Raw genomic sequence first — 25432 nt, 5'->3', positions numbered from 1 at the left:
GGTATAAAGAGATGTGTTCACTGAGAAACCAACATGTTGGGAAAGAACTAGGTATTTATCTCAGACAGTTTTGATCTAGCTACAGTGCTTAAGGCCTTCTATAGCACACAAAGGGGAGTGACTTGCGGTGACCATAGCAGCATGTGTACTGAATGTGAAATACACAGGACAAATAATAATAATAATAATAATAATAATAATAATAATAATAATAATAATAATAATAATAATAATAATCACAATAATCACAATAATCACAATAATCACAATCATAATCATTATATTATGGTTGTAAAATCTTTGGCATGGCAACCAACAGTGCATGTTGGCTGTACAAACTCTGATATGACTGTTCAGACTGAGGTCACAATGTGCTGTTCACCTTTATGAAAAGAGGCAGAAAAAGAAGAAAACAGCTCTGAGTCACATATGAGCAAAAATCAGATTGCAGTCTGAACACAGACAAAGATTGGATAAAATGGGACAGTGTATAAGCCTAAATTCAACACAAACTGTTATGTTGGGTTAGGGCACCAAGACATTTGGTCCCATTAACTAACTGTATAAATGAATGTATTAGTTTATATATGTATATTTATAATATTAACTTTAATATTATTAAAGTTATCAACAGACTTTGTAGAACATTAACAATTTTTGCAAATGAGAACAACTTATATCTATATAACAATATCTGCTTACTTGAGTAAAATATATAAATCCCAAGTTTTAATGCATCAATTTTAAAAACAAACAATAAATAAACACGTAAATTAATTAATTAATTAACAACAACAAGTCACCAACAAATTACCATGATTTTGAGAGTCATTATAAGACTATATATATATAAGACATAAGGTTTTTTTTTTTATATTATTTTTTTATTTTTTTCATTAATCAGGCTACAGACTTTAATATTAAATTATGAAAAATAATCAATTCATAAGTCATTTGTTTGTGAATCAAACTACCCTGGGCGTGCTGCATGTGCATACAGTCTGCGAGGACAACTTAATTGCCCTCCATCAAAATATGCCTACTGTGTAAAACAGTATTTCAAAATAGCATTAATATCATTGTATTAGGACTGGACGATGAATTGATTTTATCAATTAACTTGAATGTGTAGTTACATCGATTTGTTTGAATGTAAGTCATATTTCTTTTTAACATCTGCCAACGCTCTACTCAGGGCTCCCATGGTTTTGAATGGGCTCAACCCCCCTGCATTTGCCATAGAGACATGCTGCTGAGTGAGAGAGATGCCCTACGAAATGAACAAGACGAGACGAGACATACAGCCGAGTATGGTGACCCATACTCAGAATTCGTGCTCTGCATTTAACCCATCCACAGTGCACATGTACACAGCAGTGAACACACACCGTAAAAAACACATCCCGAAGCAGTGGGCAGACATTTATGCTGCAGCGCCCAGGGAGCAGTTAGGTTTTCAGTGCCTTGCTCAAGGGCACCTCAGTCATGGTATTGCCAGCCCGAGACTCGAACCCACAACCTTAGGGTTAAGAGTCAAACTCTCTAACCCCTAGGCCCCGACTTCCCCAAATTTCAGAACATAGTCCCCCACTACCATAAATTATGCAGTCGAGATTCCCACTTTTGGGGAATTCGCAGGGGTCAGCACGGCCGGAGTGCAATGGACAAGCCTCACCCTGGGTCAACCACCTTCTTGATCATGGTGTCTCCAATGCCAGGTAAGACAGCGGCAGCAAAAGCACACCCGTACGGTGTACATTTTAGGACATCCTCAGACCTCAGTCATTAAATGAAAAGGCGTCATGCCTCAGACTAAAAGGCTTCAGTCATCGGACAAAACGGCATCGCGCCTCTGACTGAAAAGCTTCAGGTCTCAGGAAAAACGACGTCAGGTGTCAGGTCTCATACAATTAACCTTAGGCATCAGACGAAACCGACTCGGACAAAAAGTCATCAGACGAATCGGACTCAGGTGGAATATAGCGTTGCCCCGCCCCATGTGATGTCACACGCACGCCATTCACAGGAAGTGGTATATCATGGTTGATTGATGGCAAAAGGAGGTAAGCAGTGTCTGATATTTTATATTTTAACAGTTTTATTCAAATGTTACACTAATTAAGTTATATAGGGAAGAGAAGAGAACATGCTTTTCGAGAGTGTTGTGTACACGTTTAAAAAGTTAGTTAGCCATATTGCAACTAGCAAGCTTTTATTTTGGACAAGTAGTAAAATTACCCTTACGAAAAATAACCATGGTTTTACTATCAAAAACCAAAAACAAACAAAAAACAAATGGTCGATATAGTTAAATCACTACTAACCATAGTTTAACCATGATGTTTGTATTTTTCTAGTGCTCAAATAAATCATTTATATGATGTCTAAGTTTCTGTCTAGTGTTTTATAATTGAAAAAAAAATATGCAGTGGTATGTTTACTGAATAAATAGTTTGTAGAAGCCTTCAGTACTATTGGGAAATATATTTTCTTATATTTGGGGGTAGGGGGTGTAGACATAGTCTCATAAAAATATTTGCAGGAGTCTCATTTTTCATGATATTTTATTCAGATTTGAAATAGAAACTCATGAGACATGTGGCTTTCAACCCATTACTTTTCTAGATTGCTCCAGGACTCATTTCATGTATTTTTATATCAAATAAAAAAAATATTTAAGAATGGTAAAAACAATTCAAGGCACTTCAGTGTCTATAACATTTAATATTTTTGAGTATTATCAAATCTGGTTGATAAAAAGTGAAGCCCAAAGGGTCTTCTTTCTAAAGACACCACAATTATGTTTGTAACTGTCACTGCCATGCCGTCATCTTCACTCGCTCCACCCTCTCGTTCACTCTCCCCTGAATACTAATCACCCTCACCTGGGCATCTCATCATCTCATGCCCTTTATAAACCACTCTCACTCACCAGTCATCGTCTGGCCTCGTCAATACCACTGACAACAGACTCACCCGAGCTACTCACCTCTGAGAAAACCACTTACCTTCTGAAGTCATCATTCCCGTTCATCAGCCGTCAGCCATCCGCCTTCCTTCGGAGAACCTTCCCGATCTCTTCCTCCAGCTCCTAAACCAGAGACTTTGGTTACCATTCAGTTAAGTCACAGAGAACGATATCTTCAACTTCATTACTCACCTTTGCATCCCGGCCCTGTTGCACTTGTTTAATAAATCTCATTTCTACTTACCACCTGTCTGCCTCTTGTGATTCCGTGACAGTAACACACTGAAGTAGGAAACTATTACAATTATAAGTTAGTTAGAGCACTTTCAGCTGTGAGTCCCATAATGGGGGGTGCTGGCTAACAGGTTAACCATGGTGTTTATAGTTAAACTGTGGTTATACAAATGGTACGTTAATCATTACACAAAAAAAACTGTTACTACACTTTTACTATAATAAAACCATGGTCACTTTACGTCTGGGTAAAGCAAATTCTTTCAAGCTATTAGACTGTTCTAGCTTGGTCTAATTATAACATACCTGTATGAGTCTAACACTAGTTGTTGAATTAAATGATTTAGTAAAAACAATGGTTCTGTCTTATAATTAAATATATATTTGTTTGTTTCAGTCAATCAAGTTATCGCTGAAATTTTCTGGGTAATAGTGGCTATGCTGAGCAGGACGATTACCTGGGTTCAGTACCCATTTAGATGTCCAGGCAACAAATTAGTTCCTCCATGCCAGAGAATTACAGTTTGTTCAATCCAAACCTGCATGTCATCCTGGACCGTACAGAAATCTGATGTGAAAGCCCTACATCACTGAAACTCCACTCTGAAGTTATAAGTGCACTACCACATTCAAAGGTCTGGTTGGGGTAGCTCTGTGTGGTGCAGTGGAGAGTGGTTATGACAAAGTTCACTATTGAAGATATTCTCTCCAGTGTTGGTGCTAGACGGATCATTCCACCTTTTAAATGTGCCAAGCAGTTCAGCAAACAGGACTGTAAAAAAACACAGGCCACTGCATGCCTCAGATTAGAAGGGTCAAGGAAATACACATCTGGGATTCTGTTGTGCCACTCACCTTGTCAGGAAGAATTAATCAGATCTGGCATAATTGCTGTTTTATGGTTTATTATCAGGGACCAATGTTTCTTGAGCAGTGAATGTATATTAGTATATTAGATTTTTAAGAATGACTGGGATTATTACAATAGTAGTGTTACAGTGTTAACATTTGATAGTAGTTTTTTATTTATAATTTTTTTTTTATCTTTTCACAGTTAGTTGCAGTGCATACCTTTAATACCTACCATCATTAAATGTGTTTTTACTTTTTTTATTGTAATGTAAAATTTTTGATTTTGTATAATGAAATTATTTAAATAAAATATCACTGAAAATAATTTGACAGACACAATGAAATAGTTGACAATAAAAAGTATTTTTATATTAACTCATGAAAAAATCTTATTTGTTATATCATACAATGTATCAAATGTAATATACACAACTAGTAAAAGAATATGCATATCATATACATTACAGAAGATTTAATACAAGACAAAGTATTCACCTCGGTATGTACATATTTCTAATTAATAGCAAGTACAATATATATTTATTGTTATCATTTGTGATGTATCTAATATGTTACAAAAGATCTACTACAAAATATGCTACATACTACTCAACTACATAAAGTATATATTTACTATGAATGTAAAAATAAATCTTAGGTTCATACTATAATATGAACAGAATCTGTCCATTCATACCACTGAAAGATACACATCCAGGTAAACGTTATAATAGTACTTTCATTGATGCTATGAAGGCATCATCTCGCCAAATCATCTGTATTGTGAAATCTGATTTTGTGTCAGTCACATAGTCACACCAGTGTAGAACAGTGACTGCAGTCTGACCTTGTACCTGCCAGTAGTACTTATGGGTCTCTTTAAGTTTGGCTAGTCCTCTTTGAATTTTCATAAATGGAACCGGAGCAATGTTTTCAGCAGAGGTGCTTTTTACCTCCACTAGTCCAAACTGGAATATTTCAGATGGATCATGCACTCGTCCGTCTGGACTATTTTAAAATTACAGCCAAACTGAAAACCAAGCACAGGTAGTGGGGGAAAATTAACATCAGGAACACCTGCAGCTATAGGGTGACATTGGTTTGAAAGTGGACTGCCAAGAGGTACAACTCTACTTTTGACATGCCCTCAAGTATGTGTGGCAGCAGAGGCTTGGGATTAATCTGATTTAGTTTTGCACCAGAAGCCAAGACATCAGCATCTGAAAGGGGTCCTAAAGAAATGAACACAAATGATGAGTCGTGAAGACATTGTTACAGATGAGGTAGTGCTAAACGTAAAACAAAGGGAGAGAAGAGGATCTGGAACAAATAAGGAGTTTACTGATGACAAAGGGAGTACAGACTATATTAACAAGATACATTTAGCATACATTCAACAACGATACATCAACAATCACGGACGAGGAGGAACTGAACAGAACGGGTATTTATACACACAGAAGGTGATGAGGGAACTGGAAACAGGTGAGGATCAATCAATTAACTAAAACAAGAACAGGAAGACCAAAAAAGGAAACAGAACGTTCATAAACGTGACAGTTCGCCCCCTCCCGGAACGGTGCGTCCTCGGTGGGAGCCCGGTGGAGCAGGTGGGATGACAGGCCACGGTGGAGACGAGGGAGCTAAGAGTCAAGGCGGAGCCGCTGGGTCGAAGGACCGAGGAGGAGTCCAGGGCTCGGAGGCTGGAGGCGGAGACAGGGCCTTAACATGCCAAGGCGGAGCTGGAGACTGGCAGTCCAGCGGCGAACCATCGCGCCCAGATGGCGCGGACTTAGGGTGAGCTGCGGTACTGACTGGCACCAGCGGAGATGAGGTCGATGAACGGGCTGGTCTAGGAGGAGGAGAGAGAGGAAGGAAGGGAGGAAACACAGGAGAATCAGGGCTGGACGGAACCAGCGGAAGTGGAGCAGGGGAACTGGCAGGTCTAGGAGGAGGTGGGAGAGGGAGGCTGGGAGGGAGTACAGGAGACACAGAAAATTCAGAGCTGGGCGGAACCAGCGGGGCCACAGAAAATCCAGAGCTGGGCGGAACCAGCGGAGACACAGGAAATTCAGAGCTGGGCGGAACCAGCAGGGACACAGGAAATTCAGAGCTGGGCGGAACCAGCGGAGACACAGGAAATTCAGAGCTGGGCGGAACCAGCAGGGACACAGGAAATTCAGAGCTGGGCGGAACCAGCGGAGACACAGGAAATTCAGAGCTGGGCGGAACCAGCGGAGAGACAGAAAATTCAGAGCTGGGCGGAACCAGCGGAGAGACAGAAAATTCATAGCTGGGCGGAACCAGCGGAGAGACAGAAAATTCAGGGCTGGGCGGAACCAGCGGAGAAACAGAAAATTCAGGGCTGGGCGGAACCATCAGAGAAACAGAAAATTCAGGGCTGGGCGGAACCAGCGGAGAAACAGAAAATTCAGGGCTGGACGGAACCAGCGGAGAAACAGAAAACTCAGGGCTGGGCGGAACCAGCGGAGAAAAAGAAAATTCAGGGCTGGGCGAAACCAGCGGAAATGGAGCAGAGGAAATGACTGGAGGAGGTAGGAGTGGGAGACTGAGAGGGTATACAGGGGAATCAGGGCTGGACGGAACCAGCGGAAAAACAGGGGATACAGGAATTACATCCATAGACCAGTCCATAAGATCCATGGGGCTGGAGATATCCTCCTGGGCGGTGCTGATGGTTAATGAAGAACCATTTTTCTCCAGCACCCACTCCACAAAAGCGGCAAAATCCTCTCGGGGACCGTTCGCTGGTAGGCGTGCCTTACTCCGGTCGGGGAAGTGAGTAAGGCACGCCAGATCTAAAAAGTCCCTGGTGTGGTCCTCCAGCGAACGGTCCAGTTGCTCCAGGCATAGGAGACAGACTGCTGGGATGGCCATTCCGGGAGAGGCGAAAAACAAAGCAAAAAATAAATGAAAGAAAAAACGCCGCTAAAATAAACTATACTGTTTGGGTCCGTGATTCTGTTACAGATGAGGTAGTGCTAAACGTAAAACAAAGGGAGAGAAGAGGATCTGGAACAAATAAGGAGTTTACTGATGACAAAGGGAGTACAGACTATATTAACAAAATACATTTAGCATACATTCAACAACGATACATCAACAATCACGGACGAGGAGGAACTGAACAGAACAGGTATTTATACACATAGAAGGTGATGAGGGAACTGGAAACAGGTGAGGATCAATCAGTTAACTAAAACAAGAACAGGAAGACCAAAAAAGGAAACAGAAAGTTCATAAACGTGACAGACATTAAACTATAGCTGTGCGCACACAAACAAAGAGAGTTGTGAATTACCTGTGTAAGCCTTTTATGGGGTAGACTTGATTCCATTCTTCCCAACTGATTCTGGTTTCAGGACACACAGTTCACTCACTGCCTCTGGATGAACTCCCTTAATGTAAAACGAATACAGTAATAGTTAAAGATCGTTTACTGATCTTGGGTGGTTTTAATTTATATATTTGTTACTTAATCTGCACTCTTGTCCATTATTAGTCTATGATGTTTAAATGTATACATATACTTTCTTTGAGTTAATAGTGTTCTTACCAATGCAGAAAAGAAAAATACATGCCTGTGCTCTTGGGCGATGCTATCTCTGTGGCTCACTTGATTTTATTCATCTTCTTAGTTGCGTTTCACTGCAAGATAAAAGCATTAGATGCTGTAAACATTTTTTTTTTCATTTGTACAAGAATATTGTATAACATCAGTGAAGAAGTACATTATCGATTAAACTTAACTGTAACACTTCCTATGAAGCCCGTATTTAAAAAAAATTATAAGAGTATTCTTATGGCATTATAATGAATGCATAATGTATTAGAAAAAAAACTTTGTAATATGTCATATCATCTCATGAGTAATCATAATAACAGTTTTAATGTGTTATAATGTAAGTATAATTTACTTATTTGTGGTTATAGCATTTAAGACTATGAATTATAATACGAAATGAATATAATGCATCCACTTAACTTACAACAGAATGTTTCCCTTAGATATAATACAAGTCTCATATCTTGGCATTGTTGTTTTGTTACTTTACTCAAAGCAGGCAAAACCCACTATAAATAACTACAACAATAATAATGAAAATTAAAATATTATTTTTCCCTAAACAGCCATCATATCAAATATCTGATCAGATGAATGTGTAATATGTAATACTTTTGATTTTAACCAAATGTATTGTAATATCAATAAGATAGTAAGATACTGTATACATTTTAAATAAATAATGTCAAGATATAAGACTTATAAACCATTATAAATCATGTGGATTTAGCATGGTGTTTATTGCGTGTTATACATAATCATACTCATAAAAGTTACATCCACAAATAAGTAAGTTTTATAATTGTTATGATTATTTATGAGATGAAACAACAAAGTTGTTCTATATACAGTGCATTGTGGTTTTATTATAGTAAAAGTGTAGTAACGTTTTTTTTCATCATTTAATTCAACAACTAATGTTAGACTCATACAGGTATGTTATAATTAGACCAAGGTAGAACAGTCTAATAGCTTAAAAGAATTCGCTTTACCCAGACGTAAAGTGACCATGGTTTTATTATAGTAAAAGTGTAGTAACATGTTTTTTTTTTTTGTGGAATGATTAACGTACCATTTGTATAACTACAGTTTTACTACAAACATCATGGTTAAACTATGGTTAGTAGCAAAACCATGGTTAATCTGTGGATACCATGATTTAACTATATTGATTATTTGTTTTTTGTTTGTTTTTGGTTTTTGATAGTAAAACCATGGTTATTTTTCGTAAGGGTAATTTTACTACTTGGCCAAAATAAAAGCTCGCTAGCTGCAATATGGCTAACTAACTTTCTAAACGTGCACACAAGACTCTCGAAAAGCATGTTCTCTTCCCTATATAACTTAATTAGTGTAACATTTGAATAAAACTGTTAAAATATAAAATATCAGATGCTGCTTACCTCCTTTTGCCATCAATCAACCATGATATACCACTTCCTGTGAACGGTGTGCGTGTGACGTCACATGGGGCGGGGCAACGCTATATTCCACCTGAGTCCGTTTCGTCTGATGACTTTTTGTCTGAGTCCGTTTCGTCTGATGACTTTTTGCCTGAGTCCGTTTCGTCTGATGACTTTTTGTCTGAGTCCGTTTCGTCTGATGACTTTTTGCCTGAGTCCGTTTCGTCTGATGACTTTTTGTCTGAGTCCGTTTAGTCTGATGACTTTTTGCCTGAGTCCGTTTCGTCTGAGGCCTAAGGTTAATTGTATGAGACCTGACGTCGTTTTTCCTGAGACCTGAAGCTTTTCAGTCAGAGGTGTGATGCCGTTTTGTCCGATGACTGAAGCCTTTTAGTCTGAGGCATGACGCCTTTTCATTTGATGATTGAGGTCTGAGGATGTCCTAAAATGTACACCGTACATCCACCAAAAAGCAACCTACAGCAGTGTTAGTTGCTGCCCAGCTTGCAAAGCTTTACTTTTGTGGCTCTCATTGCAGTAAATAATACGATGATATGATCATGCAATCATGCAGTCAATATAGATATTTCATAAAAAACATTACATTTACATTTAATCATTTAGCAGATGCTTTTATCGAAAAGCGACTTACAAATGAGAACAATAGAAGCAGTCAGGTCAACAAGAGAACAACTACAGTATACCAGTGCCATGACAAGTCTCAATTAGTCTAGTATAGAACACATAGCCAGTTTTTTTTTTTTTTTTTTATAAATGAAAAGACAAGAAAAGCATTACAGCATTACAATAGTCCAGTCTGGAGAGAACAAGAGCTTGGACAAGAAGTTGGGTTGCTTGCTCTGACAGGAAGGGTCTAATCTTCCTAATGTTGTATAAGGCAAACCTGCAGGAGCGGGTCGTTGTAGCAATGTGGTCTGTGAATCTTAACTGATGATCCATCACAACTCCTAGGTTTCTGGCTGTCCTAGAAGGAGTAATGGATGATGAGCCCAGCTGTATAGAGAGGTTGTGATGAAGCAATGGGTTAGCTGGAATCACCAGGAGTTCTGTCTTCGTAAGGTTAAGCTGAAGGTGATGGTCATTCATCCAGCTAGAAATGTCACTCAGACAGGCTGAAATGCGAGCAGCTACCGTCGGGTCATCTGGCTGGAATGAGAAGTCGAGTTTGGTGTCATCAGCGTAGCAGTGATAAGAAACTTAACCCACACGAGTGCAGTTCCAGAGATGCCCATCTTTCTGAGGGTGGACAGGAGAATCTGGTGATTAACAGTGTCAAAAGCAGCAGACAGGTCCAGTAAGATGAGAACCGAGGAAATTTGAAGCTGCTCTTGCTAGTCGCAGGGCTTCAGTAACCGAGAGCAGAGCAGTCTCAGTTGAGTGGCCACTTTTGAAGCCAGATTGGTTGCTGTCCAGGAGGTCCAGGTCCAGGAGGAACGTCTCCATTCCCTCCTTTAGGGAACGAGGGTTACATACGTAACCAAGATGTTCCCTTTCAGTCAGTCACATTCGACGTTACGAATGGGGTCCCTTACAAAACGCCACATGGCTGTCTTCCAGCGACCTGTGTGAGTGATAGCACCCTGTCGCGAGGCCAGCACGAGTGAGGGCTCATAAATTACACAGAATACACTGGGTAGCATATTCCAGCTGGACGTATGCTAGCAGGCTGCCTGCCTGTGGGAGGACTTACAGAAGGCAGGCATCCACCCAGGTGGTGATACATAAGAACTCTGAGGTACCCAGCCTGCAGGGTGGAAGTTTCAATGACAGGGCTGGCAAGGGGCTTGCCAAGGGAAAGACACATGCTGCGGAGAGACTTACTGTGGACATAAACACGTGGGATTGCCCAGAAAGGGGAATCACACCACATGGAGGCACCTAGTCCCACACAGGGCTGACCAAGGGGCATGTACACAAGTGTTGGACATTAACAGTGCTGAAGTGAACCCAGGGTTCTGACTGAGGAACTGGGGAATAGCGCACGCATCCAGTACGCGGAGTGGAATGGCGCAGCAAGTGGATTGACACCGAGCAGGTCCTTACTGGCCCGAAGGGGCGAGTACCCGGGAGGACACGGGCTCTACACGGAGATTATACAATCTCGTGAATGTGTTAGGTGTCTCCCAGCCCGCAGCTCTACAGATGTCTGTTAGCAAGGCGCCATGCGCCAGCGCCCAGGAGGAAGCTACACTCCTAGTTGAGTGAGCTCTCACCCCTAGGGGGCATGGCAGGTCTTGAGCCTGATAAGCCAGGACAATAGCATCCACTATCCAGTGGGATAACCTCTGCTTGGAGACAGCCTTTCCCTTCTGCTGGCCTCCGTAACAGACAAATAGCTGGTCTGAGGTCCTAAGGCACTGAGTTCTGTCCACGTAGGTGTGGAGTGCACGTACTGGACAGAGCAGCGCAAGGACTGGGTCTGCCTCCTCCAGGGGCAGCGCTAGCAAGTTCACCACCTGATCCCTAAAAGGAGTGGTGGGAACTTTGGGCACGTACCCAGGCCGGGGTCTCAAGATAACGTGAGAGTTAGCCGGCCCGAATTCCAGGCACGCTTCGTCAACTGAAAATGCCTGCAGGTCCCCGACCCTCTTCACCGAAGCCAAAGCCGTCAGGAGCGCAGTTTTCAAAGATAAAAACTTTAGCTCAACTGAGAGCAAGGGTACGAAGGGACCCCTCTGCAGTGCCGATAGAACCACTGCGAGGTCCCAAGAGGGGACTTGCTGAGGGCGAGGCGGATTTGGCCTCCTTGCTCCTCTCAGGAACCTGATGTTCAGATCGTGCCTCCCCAGAGACTTACCTTCAACAGGGTCATGGTGAGCCAAAATGGAGGCCACATAGACCTTGAGGGTGGAAGGAGACAGCCTTCGTTCCAACCCCTCCTGAAGAAAGGAAAGCACTGACCCAATCGGACATTTCCAGGGGTCCTCACGCCGTCAAGAACACCAAGTGATGAAGAGGTTCCACTTCAAAGCATAGGCGTGTCTGGTGGACATGGATCTAGCGGAAGTGATGGTAGCTACCACCTGTGGTGGCAAGGTACCTAAACCTTCCGTGACCCGTCCAGGACCCACACATGTAGGTTCCACAGATCGGGACGTGGGTGCCAGAGGGTGCCCGCATACTTGCACAGGCCCAGCGGCCAGCTGTGTGCCAGGTCGCCCGTGCCGAGAGTGCCCTCGGTCAGGGAGAAAAACAACTGGCAGTGGGAATTTTCTGGAGAGGCAAACAGGTCTACCTGAGTGTCTCCGAATTGTTCCCAAATCAGCTGAACCGACTGGGGGTGGAGTCTCCATTCCCAGGGGCGAGACTGCTGCCGTGAGAGCTCGTCGGCTGCACGATTGAGCCTGCACGGAAAGTGAATGGCACGAAGCGACTTCAGATGCTTGTAACTCCACAAGAGGAGATGGCAAGCGAGTTGCGACATGCGGCGGGAGCGTAGACCACCCTGACGGTTGATGTACGCTACGGTCGCAGTGTTGTCCGTACGGACCAGAACGTGCTTGTCCTTCAGAAGGGCCCTGAAGCTGTGCAGAGCAAGCTGTACTGCTAGCAACTGGAGGCAATTGACATGCCACTGAAGTTGGGGTCCTGTCCAGGAGCCCGACGCAGCATGCCCGTTGCACATGGCACCGAAGCCCGTGGCAGAGGCATCTGTTGACACAACAACATGTCTGGACAAACGGTCTTTGTCGAGGAAGAATGGAGACATGAAAGTACGCGTTCTTCAGGTCGATCGCTGCAAACCAATCCATCGGACGAATGCATTTCCAAAATGCGCTTGGGTGTTGGCATCTTGAACGGGAGTCTGTGCAGAGCTCGGTTCAAGGCACGCAAGTCCAGGATTGGTCGTAACCCACCTGTCTTCTTGGGTACGATGAAGTAAGGGCTGTAAAAGCCGGACTTCATGTCGGCTGGAGGGACCGGTTCTATCGCGCCCTTTGCCAGCAGGGCCGCGACCTCCGCGCGGATGACAGGGGCATCTTTGCCCACCATCGTCACATGGACACCCCGAAACCTGGGTTGCGCTGCCCTTCTGCGGCCATCTCTACATTGCGGCCGGGGGAAAAGGCTGCTGCTGTGGCCGAGCGGGAGTGGAGGCAGCAGTGGGCCGCCGGGGCAGGATGTGTCTGATGGCCTCAGACTGCTTCTGGGCGGCAGAGAACTGCTGGGCAAAGCTCTCTACCGCGTCGCCGAAGAGGCCATCCTGGGAGACCGGGGAGTTGAGGATCTGAGCCCGATCACTCTCCCTCATGTCTGCCAGTTTCAGCCATAGGAGGCGCTCCTGGACCACCAAAGTGGACATCACCTGACCCAAGGAGCGCGCAGTGACCTTCGTCGCCCGGAGAGCGAGGTCGGTAGCAGTGCGCGCCTCTTGCAAAACCCCTGGGTCAGCACTGCCCTTGTGCAGCTGCCGGAGCAGCTTGGCCTGATAGACCTGAAGTGAGGCCATGGCATGCAGGGCAGCTCTGTAAGCCTTGGCCACAAGCGTGGATGAGAACTTACAGGCCTTGGAGGGCAGCTTGGCACCGCCACGCCAAGCGGAGGCGCTCTGTGGACACAGTTGCATCGCAACAGAACGCTCCACCGGGGGAATCCCAGCATACCCCTTGGCCGCCCCGCCATCGAAGGCAGTGAAGGCGGAGGAAGTAACAGAACGGTTTCGGGCAGTTAAAGGTGCCTTCCATGAACTGGTTACTTCCTGGTGCACTTCCGGGAAGAAAGGAACCAGAGGGGGGTGCTGGCAATCCGCATGAGCAGCCCCCAGGAACCAATCATCCAGCCTCGAGCGGAGGATTCCACTCAAGCCCGATGCTCTCCGCTGCCCGGGAAAGCACGGCCGTCAGCTCGGGATCGGACTCGGACAACGCTGGCACTCCCGAGGGAGGCAACGCAGCCGAATCCTCATCTCCCGAGGACTCAAGCCCGCCTTGTGATGTGGCGATCGACATACGGTCCTCTTCGCGAGCCCCAAATGAGATGTCAGGAGCCTGAGAGGGTCCACCAAACTCATCCGAAACTCGACCGGCTGCGACGTATGTGAGGGGGGTGTGGCCCGAGGAGGTTGGCTCGTCAGGGAAGCCCACACAGTAACCCTCAGATCACCCTGGCCACCAGCCGAAGTAGCCCTCTTACGAGAAGAAGAGCTAGAACAGGGTGTGGCAGAGGAGACTCTATACCTTTTAAGGTAATCGAGTCTTGATCTCAACGCCGAGATGGTCATGTCCCCGCAATGAGAACATGAGCCATCCACGAATGCAGTCTCAGCGTGCTGGAAGCCCAGACACGTGACACAAGAATCGTGGCCGTCACGAGGAGCGATGTATCGACCGCACCCAGAAAACAACGGGCGAAATTACATCTTTAAAAAGACACAAATAGATATATATAGAGTTGTCCTAGCAATCAGTCTTCATAAGCAATGAAGGAATCACCATTTTTAAGACTGCTAAAGTAGAGGTAGTGCAGGATTAGCCACCAAAATTGGTTACTTTTTTTTTCTCTTTAAATCATGAACTCATGCTTGACTGAGACTTTTATTTCTAACTAAAGCCTTTTATGTCACTGGCAAGACTAATCAGATTACATAATTTTCAGGAAGCAAGCAGCGTTAGACCGTGTTAGCATGAGTCAATCCATGACTTCCACAATGTCATTCTAAAAATGTATTTTATTTCTAAAATTACATTGCCCGAGTAGTATCTTACACAATACTGACTTGAGTCACTACCTTACATATGGGATCTTGTGTAATAAGAATTTGGAAAAAGTTTTGCTCAAGACGAAAAAATAAACATTTGGTTTGCTGGTTTAGCTGATCTCACAGACTGGTCTAGTTTGCTGACCAATGATTTGCAGTGTTTTGCTTCAACCTGCAAAAAACACCCTTGTACAAATCTAATGACCAGATGAGGGAGAGGGGGCCCAGTTTCGATTTTTATCAAGGGGGACCCACCCCCCCTCATAATGAGATTGAGGGTGCCCAAGTCAATATGCTGTTCAGGGTGCCCAGAAGTCATAGCTGTTATAGGTTGGGGAGGTACAAATATACAAGGATGAAGGAGATCTACAAAAAGGTGTTTAAATTAGAATATTCAGGAGACAGGTAAATAAATCCATATTAGATGAACAGGGTTCAGGAGGCGGGCATGGGGCAGGCAATGGAGAGGGAGCATGACCCATAGTGCCAGGGCGGAGTGGATGGAGGGAGGAACCGGGAGAAGGAAGAGCCAGATGGAATTTCAGAGTCCAGCCAGGATAGCGGCCCACGGTGGAGTCGACGGTGGAAGGAGCCATGGTGGAGTAGGGGCCGACAACACCAGGGGGTTGACTGACAGAGATTGTGCCAATGGATGAGAAGCCCAGGATGGAGCTGAGCAGACGGAGAGCCAGGGTGACAAGGAGGATCCTGAGGGCCAAGCTAGAGCTGAAGGCTCAGGCGACTGAGGCCGAGCTGGGGTCAAGTGCACACGAGTGCTCAATTGCAAAGTCCACAATTGTGGTTATTTGGACAAGGGAGTGGCCCTCAAGGAGCAGGATTAGACAACCCATAGATAGATCAACTAAGACCAGTCCTTTTTTTTTTTTTTTTTTTTTTTTTTTTTTAGCAGGAAATTCATGATATTCAACTTAAATTCCATTCTATGACTTTTGATGTTTGATTGAGTCTGCTCATGTTGTATGTTCCATTTAATACAGCAGGTTGACAGTGCTAGAGAGAATCATAAGCATCAGAGAATCTAACACCTTCTTGATTGATCTGTCAGACTCAGCATTAGTGCCCAGGGTTAAATTAGTTATCGAACACCCGTAGGCTAATATCATTTATTTCCTGACAATCCATACTGTGAGACTTGCAGTAGTTGCATAAATCACAAATTAAAATCTATTTCAGGTCAAATACCAGTTCCCCCACTCCTCATCTTCTGAAGGATAGAAGAAGACAGCAATGCTATTTGTTGCCTCAGTGACATGGTCTTAATGTAACTTTAAGTGCTCCGAGATGTCCAAAAAAATGATTCCCCTGTGCAAAGTATCTATTGTACCACTTTTCAACTTTAAAATTGCATGTTACCTCTTAGTCAAAGTGAAGTGTCCTCATATTTCTAAATTAGGGGCTGAAAGTAGACTAGACTTTGCCCGAAAAAAAAATCATTGTTTAAATGATGGCCTTTATTCTGTAAATGGGTCCCGTTTCTGGAGTGGTCTGTCCTTTCCACAGTGTTGCTGAGGCTCACAGCTGTAAGTGGAGCACAGTCACCTCTTCTGGTTTCATGTCTCTCTAGTAGAGAAGATTTCTGAAGTGTAAGATTTTGAACTGTTCTCAAAACCAAATACTATATTATTCAGAATAGCATAAGCAGCACATACTCACAAATAAAAGAAATCATAATTAGACTAAAATGAATAAATCTATAAACTACATTAGTAATATTTACATTTACATTTATTCATTTAGCACACGCTTTTATCCAAAGCGACTTACAGTTGAGGACAGTGGAAGCCATCAAAAACAACAAAAAGAGCAATGATATATAAGTGCTATAACAAGTCTCAGTTAGGTTAACACAGTACACCTAGCATGGGATTTTAAATAATATAATATAAAGAAAACAGATAGAATAAAAAAAGAATAGAGCAAGCTAGTGTTAGAGGTCTTTACACATACACACACACACACATACAATTGCATAATTAATGAAAAGAAAATAGAATATAAAAAGATTCGAAAGGTAGTTAGATTTTTTTAAAGAATAGAATTAGAATAGTGAGTGTTAAAGTTAGGGGGTCAAATAAAGATGGAAGAGATGTGTTTTAAGCCGATTCTTGAAGATGGCTAAGGACTCAGCTGTCCGGATTGAGTTGGGGAGGTCATTCCACCAGGAGGGAACATTTAATTTAAAAGTCCGTAAAAGTGACTTTGTGCTTCTTTGGGATGGCTGGGTTGCACAATCAAGCGACGTTCACTTGCAGAACGCAAGCTTCTAGAGGGCACATAAGTCTGAAGTAACAAATTTAGGTAAATGGGTGCAGAGCCAGTGGTAGTTTTGTAGGCAAACATCAATGCCTTGAATTTTATTTAAATGTTCTATACCACAAATTAAATAAATGTATTGCTCATTGTTGATGAACACTAATAATAAAATTAGTTATCAACAATTAATGATAAAATAATTTAAAATAATTAACAATTTGCTCATTGTTGCATGAATTTTAGAGGGGCTAAACTAACCGTGTTGTCATAGCAAGTTTTTAAAGCCTTTAAATGAAAATATCCATAGCACAATTTTTGAATGGTTAATTTGAAACGACTCCAATTGTCATGCCAATAGGAGTTCCATCTTAGTTTAATACTGTTTATGTTGTGTACTATCACTTTCTCACCTTGTTTACTTCCTGTGTCATGTGTGACTGTCAGTATTGACAGAATATATGTCTGCACATATATAAACAGCTGTGTCTTTCTGTTATATTGGTCCCTTCACATGAACTATCTATCAGCTGATTTCCACAATGTAGGTTTACTAGCCTTGTGTAGATTTTTAGTCCCTACAATGTAGATAAGCTGTAACCCACACACATACAAAGTGTTTGTGTTTTTGTGTTCATTGTGATTCTATAGATATGCTTGGCAGAGACATGTTAAAATAAAATAGTTATGCTTTTTAGACATTTACTGTTGACCAAGCACTTGATATTATTTATTTATTTATTTATTTATTTTAACTGGGAACCTCAGAATTGTTAGCAGACACTTTTCATGGTCAGTGTACATCAATAGGCTGATACAAAATGAAGAAATCTTCTTCCTCCAGCAATTTTCAGAGAAAAGTGGTGCTAAACCTTGTTGACATTAGGTGACAAATAAAATATAATATGGTATGCTTTTATATTTAATTGATTTTAAATGAGACCCACAGTAAAATAAATAAATAAATAAATCATACCAAGTATATTACAAATACATTTACCTTTATGTATATTTACATTTACATATTTACGTCATATTTATACTTTGGGGACTTTTCATGTTATTTTATTTTTTCTTAGAAAATAGTTTGTCTAACATCTAGCTGTCAGAAATAAAAGTGCCTTTGATACTTTAAACAAATGTGAGTGGTCAACAAAATGTACTCTATTCCTAAAACCTGTAATATGCAGGTTGCTGAGGGAGAGCAAACCACAGCAGTCAAACATCTTTCCACTGGTTAGAAGAAAAACAATAATATTTGGAATTATTTCAGTTCACAAAATAATTGTTGTCCAATAGATAAATACCAATATGGTGGTGACTTCCAGATCAAACCCATTAACTGGTGTTATTAACACCATGGTTCTGCTGTTGTGGACACAAACTATTCTTTATTATATACATCTCATAAAAATCTGTAATTTTCCAATACTGCCATGGTTAACTAAACTGTATGTACTGCAGTGAAATCTAATTGGGTTTTGATTGCTGTTGATCGTGTGCCACCCTGTAGTTTGAAAATTAATTTTTGCAGCTTGCATGCAGCCTTTAGCCAGCACTCCTCAATTTACATAAACTAACAACCATATTTGTTTGGTGTAGCATTAACACTTCAATGTAATTACAAAAACAATCTGCTTTATGAAGTGAAACTGTCTTTTGTGCCCCTTGACATTACATGCGGTTTTGGTCCACCATCTTTACCTTCTGTCATCATAAATCTGACTTATCAGCCTGTGTAAACAACATCTTCAAACAAAGACTTAGTCTGTTTACCAGAGTGATTCGCAAGAAGCTTCATGTTGGCCAGCTGCAACCTTGAGCATAGTATGAGCCATGACAGTAGCAGCATCTGTTTTATAGTTTAACTGATTATTGTTTGAGACCCAGAACTTTGAAAAATTCTGAATTTAAGTCATTGTCTATAATTGTGAAGTTGAATTGTACAGTGAATTGGCCTTAATCTTCAGAATGTTGAGTTGGAATTTTTAATTCATGGAAGAGCAAAAAGGGTTATTTACAGTAGTATTTTTTTCTTGTTTTTCAGTACATATGTAATGAGAAGCACAATATTAAAGTGGTCATATGATGCTGTTAAAAAGAACATTATTTGGTGTAATGAAATGTGTTTATGTGGTTTAAGAAAAAAAAACATAATTTTTCACATACTGTACATTATTGTTTCTCCTCTATGCCCCACCTTCTGAAACATGTAGGTTTTTACAAGGCTCATTGGTCTGAAAAGCAAGGTGTGATTGGCCAGCTATCAAGTGCGTTGTGATTGGCCGAATGCCTCAAGCATGTGACGGAAATGTTACACCCCTTAACATATTGTGATGCCCTGTCCGGCCAGAGTGACGAGACATAAAACCCTTTATAAATGTGATATAAACATGATTTCTAGTCCTGTCCTTCTTTTGGAAGGCCAAACAAAGCAGTGTCGATTTCTCAACGAAACAGCATCACACACCGTGACACTGAGTGAGCAGGAGGCCTAGAGTGAGCTGCAGACTAGAGTGAGTGGAGGCCGGCTTGAGTGACTAGAGGTGGACTGGGTTGAGAACGGCGTGGTCGACAGATTCTATGAAGGAGCGTCCATTGGGATTGCGGCAACCACATGTGACGCCCTCGGGCTGGAATCCGCTTAATCAACGTTGAAAGCCGATCAGGTGATCCACAGTGAAAAATGTATGTATTTCCCCAGCGACCAGCATGGATCAGCTCCAGGCATGATGAAGCAGATATCGTCCTCTTTTAGAAGGCCAAACAAAGTAGTTTCGCTTTCACAATGAAATACACAGTGTCTATACGACAAGGAGGCAGTGGCAACAACAATACTACAACGAGAATAAAAGGTATGCCTTCTTTCTTTGCATGAAAATCTGGGTGGCATTATGCAAATCTTCCCACATAATGACGTAGATGTGTGGGGGCATGTTAGAACTAGCCATTTTAGGGGGGTGTGGACAAGTCTTAAGTTTTATAAAGAATATCTCTTTGGATTTGAGACTTTAGTCTTTGCAACTTTTGCAACTTTGCAACAGATCTTCGTTATGCACCAAGAGCTTGTAACACTCCAAAGAGAAAGGAACATTTTTAATTGCATCATCATCCTTTAAATGTAATTATCTAATAAAAAATAAATAAATAATATAAAATAGTTTATGCTAAAACAGGAAAATAAGACAAAAATAAACAATCTGATTGAAAAACAAGTTTTTTTCTATCTCTCTTGTTTTAGGCATAAAGCACTTAATTTTGCATTATTTTCAGAAAACAATATTTAACATGACAGTTTAATTCAGTAAGATTTTATTTAATTTAAAGGGAAAGTTCACCCAAAAAACCTAATTCTGTAATTAATTACTGATCATCAAAATAAGATATTTTTGATGGAATCTGAGAACTCTCTGACCCTCCCATAGACAGTAATGTAATTACTAAAATCAAGGTTCAGAAACGTTGCAAGGAGATTGGTAAAATAATCTGTGACATCAGGGGTTCAGCCGTAAATTTACGAAGCTACAAGAATACTTTTTGTATGCAAAGAAAAAAAATTGACTTTATTCAGCAATTCATCTCCTGCAGCTGACACAGCATAGTATACACTGTTTGCGTTCAGTGAAAATTTGAGCAAATCACAATTGCTCAAAAATAATTTTTACAATTTCAAAAAGAAATTCTGAATGATCTGAATACTAAATTGGAGCTTAATATTCAATTAAATTCATTTGATTTATGAAATTTTCAGTGTATTTCAGCCTAAAAGTAATTGTAAAATGGACTGTAATGTTCCCAAACTGTTTACAGCCTGTCGTGCAGTAAACTTCTATATGTATGAATGAAAGAAATTTTATTTTAAAAGAAAAACTTTTATTACATTCGTAAAACAGCATTTCATTTTCAATCCCCTGACCCTTTTTGTTATGCCAAAGTGACAAGTCCTTGGCTTTGCAAAGTGCTGATGAAATTTAGCATTTTGGAACAAAGGCTTTGCCATGGTGACGCATCAGAGTCATATCTGAAGATGCGAATGACATTTTCAAGGCTCCCCAAGAGTGGATGTCACTGGTACAGCAACTCACACTACATCACTCGGCTCCAACAATGATAGACTGACAGGGATCTAGGTGTTTTGCAGATGTAATTAAGTTCAAGACCAAACACATACCTTGGTGTAATTGCTGTCCATGACTCTTTGGACTGTCTATTGTTAAATTATGCACATTGCTGGGAAAGCAGAGTCTGCTAACAAGGCATGACAGTGAAGAAATTAGTTATTGCGACACTAGTGCAGCATATTGCTTCAGCATTTTTGCTTGTGTTACAGTAAATGCAGTTTCTGCTGGAGGAATATTGGATGACATGCGCATTCTCTATATTCATATAAGGACATCTACAAATCTAATTTCTCTAAATGTGTATAATTTTGGACTACCAGCCCCAGTGGATGTTGTTTATCAAAGCTCTGTGATCGCACATAAACCAACAGAGGTGAGGATTCAAATGTCGGCAACAAACAATCATGAAACAAGAAATAGACCAAAATAAAAATAAAAAACACAAAGGCAAGGCACGACAAGGAAATATGGAAGACCAGGAATCTTTACAGACTAACAATCGACAGTGATGTGAGTGTGTGTGTGCCATTTTTATAGTGAGATTAATGAGATAATGAGAGACAGGTGATAGCAATTGATGATGAGTACAGATGAGTCTGGCAAAGGATTATGGTAAATTGAGTAAATTGAGCGAGGGTGAGCAGGGAGTTCAGGGGCAACTCTTTTTGCCATGGCTGTACAGTCAGAGAGTTCAGAAACGACCTCCCTTATTGTTGCAGGGCAAACAGAGAGATTGTGACCAACCTTCTTTGCCAGGATAGGACAGTCACGGACTTCAGAATCAACCTTCTTGGTCAGAACAGGACAGACTGGGAGATCAGAAATTGCTTTCTTAACCATAACAGGATAGACTGATGGTTCATAAATGGCCTCCTTAGCCGTACCTGGACAGACTGAGAGTTTAGAGACAGCTTCTACAGCTGTGACAGGACAGGAAGGGTGTTCACAGACGGCCTCCTTAGCCATACAAGGACAGACTGAGAGTTTAGAGACGGCCTCTATAGCCATGACAAGACAGGAAGGGATTTCACAGACGGCCTTCTTATCAATGACAGGATGGGCAGAGAGTTCACAATCGGCGTCTATAGCTGTAACAGAACAGACTGAAAGTTCACAGAAAAGGGCTCCGGGACTGGAGTGGACACTGGGGGGCACTCTGGAGGAGCGGACAATGGAGGCCACTCTGGAAGAGTGGACTCTGGATTAGGCACATACACAGGAGCAAATTCATGGACTATTCATGGGCAAGAGCAGGCACTAGACTGAGCTCGGGGTCTGGAGCCTGCACTGGACTCTGGTCTAGAACAGATACAATCTCTAGGCCAAACTGGGGATCAGGAGCTCTCTCTGTGCTACACTCGGGAACAGGAGCCCTCTCTGGGTTAAACACAGGAACAGAAGGCTGGATTTCTCTGACGTGGTGGCCCTGACATAAACAGGCTCTGGCTTGGCAGACTTGACATGAGCAGGCTTTGACTTGGCAGACTTGACTTGAACAGGCTCTGCCTCTCACACGGAGGTGAGGATCCAAATGCAGCTTTATTAAATAAAAGGTAGTCAGATAGGCCGGATCAGTATCTGCAAACAGAGTAATCCAAGGTAATCCACAGAGCAGGCAAAGGTCAGGGCAGGCAGCAAACAATCATAAAACAAGGAACAGTCCAAGATAAAAAGGAAGGAAACACAGAAAACCAGGAACTGTTACTTACTAACAATCAACAGCGATGTGAAAGTGTGTGTGAGACTAATGAGATGAGAGAGAGGTGATCGCAATTGATGATGAGTGCAGATGAGTCTGTGCAAAGGATTATGAGAAATGGAGTCTTGGATGAAAGGTAAAAGTCAGGGATGGAGTGCCAACTGGTGGAGCTCATGGGCGCTCCATTTGGTTATTGAGACAGTTACATATAGTTGTCAAATATCCTAATTATCCTAGGTAGAGTACTAAATTAAATAATCTGTCAAACTAATACAGTTTGTCCATTTAATGTATGTAGGTTTATGTATGTATGTACTGTATGTAGGTATCCATCCATCTACATTTATGATATCAGGACAGTCAGGGTGACTTTAAGCATTTTCAGTGTTGAAAACATTTTTGGTGGAAACTGATTTTTTTTTTAATTTTTTTCACATGCAATTCAGAAAAATTGTATTTGGAATATAAATATTTTCTAATATTTAATAATATGTTGTCTTTACCTTCACTTTTGTTCAGTTTAATGTATTATATATATATATATATATATATATATATATATATATATATATATATATATGAAGAGCTCTTTTCCAAAAACGGGATAAACACCTTTTTTTTTTTTTTAAATTGTTTGTCATGTCATTTTGCTGTGTACTGAACCTATTAAGTGCTCCATCAACGTTTCATGACAAATCGCTATATTTCCTTGTTTAAAATGTACTGCAAGATGCAGTTTCTTTCCAAAACGAGATAAGCGCCGAACCTATTTTTAAGCTAAACGGGATATATCCTCTCAACCAATCAGAATTCGGCGAGCGTTCTACGTAATCCAAACAGGCGGCGATCTGAACAGAGGTTTGTTACTTTGTTTATGTTCATTCATTCCTCAAAATGAGTGCTTTAAACTGTAGTAACACTTTTGATGGCCTTGATGAGCCAGTGAGACCTACACCTGGGGGTAGAAAACGCAGACTGGACAAAGAAAATCACAAAAAAAAAAAAAAAAAAAAGGTTCGTCAATAGGGTGGCGCGTTAATACCAACAGTGGATTGTCAACACAAAGCTGCCGTCAAAGGTTTCTGTCAGGCCGAGAGGCTGTCGCCGGACGATCTGATGGTAAATTTCAACTATTTTTATGAAAAACCAAACAAGGTTGACCAGGACCAGGCCATACTTCATCGCCTGGACATCACGCAAGTGACAAGGAAGTGTCCGAAAGTCCAGGACATTAACAAACAAAAAGACCGGAACGTATCTGTTAAGTACAGTCTCTTGTGCAACAGACATCCGTAGAAAGTGCCCGTTTGCAAGGCTACCTTCATAAATTTGTTTGGTGAGTACAACTTTCGTTTCAGAATTGACTAGTATAATACCGTTTTGTAGGTTTGTAGGTTTCCCCCTCGCGCCAATATAACAGCAGGAGAACAATTATGTCACATAACGTTACATTTACCTCAGGAAAGCCATTTAATGACCATAGCATGTTAACTGAATAGAAAAAAATAGCTAGAGAGGAGATTTTGCTGAGCACTATATTACATATTTATTATATATGTTGCACGTTCTCTTGTTTGTTTGTTTTTTAAACGACCATCCATAATTTTTTTCCAAAAATTGATGGATTTATAGCGTTTTGGAAAAAAAATAAATTAACTTTGAATTTATCATCAACAAAATTGTTGTTTGATTTAATAATCATTGTTCAACATGTTCAGACTGAGCCAAAAAAAAAAACATTTTAACAGGATAAATTGAATATTCACAAAATGTGTGGGTCTAGGTAAAAAATTTAATTTTCCTGAAAACTACTGAAATGGATTTATCCCGTTTTGGAAAAGAGCTCCTCACACACACATATATATATATATATATATATATATATATATATATATATATATATATATATATATATATATATAATTTCTGAAGGCTCATGTGACAAGGACAATAGAATAGTAGTTACCATAGTGACAAAAATATAAGGCAGCACATCTGTTTTCAACATTAATAATAATAAGAAATCTTTCTTGATCAGCAAATAACATTAGGAATGATTTCTTAAAGATCCTGTGACACTGAAGGTGGGTCATGTGACACTTGGATAATGGCTGCAAAAAATAATGCTTTGACATCACATGAATTAAATTAATTCTTTAAATATAATACAATAGAAAACAGTTATTTTAGTTTGTGATATTTCTTTACTTTTTGCACATTTTTTATGGTCTACTTAACACTATAGTTCTCCTTGACCCAATTAATCTGGATCAGATCCCCTGTGCTGGATAATGCACATTATACCATGCTAATGCTATATGCATGTTGGGCTAATGGTGTACAAGCAGGCCTGCTGTAAAGGGCGGAACACTGAACTATAAGCAGTGCTTATTATGTCATATTCAAGCAAAGAGACTGATCCTTAGCAAATGGTGCTGAAACAATTATTAATAAAAAAATACAAATAAAAAAATAATCCAGAATACAAAAGCTAAGATTTAACTGGAGCCACCATGTTCTTCCTTATTCCAGTGTTACTCTTACAATTTAATAATCCAGCAGGGAGTGTCAAGCAGAGC

General features: G+C 41.1%; 1 pseudogene; it reads right to left on the bottom strand.

Moving 5' to 3' along the window:
• Nucleotides 1–1572: 1572 nt before the first annotated feature.
• LOC132144351 (U1 spliceosomal RNA) lies at nucleotides 1573–1726 on the bottom strand (annotated as a pseudogene).
• Between the last annotated feature and the right edge of the window lie 23706 nt (nucleotides 1727–25432).

This window comes from Carassius carassius, chromosome 7 (genome assembly GCF_963082965.1).
Source record: "Carassius carassius chromosome 7, fCarCar2.1, whole genome shotgun sequence".
NCBI lineage: Eukaryota > Metazoa > Chordata > Actinopteri > Cypriniformes > Cyprinidae > Carassius > Carassius carassius.
The sequence above is the reverse complement of the archived record's forward strand: the minus strand, read 5'-3'. Positions and strand labels throughout refer to the sequence as shown.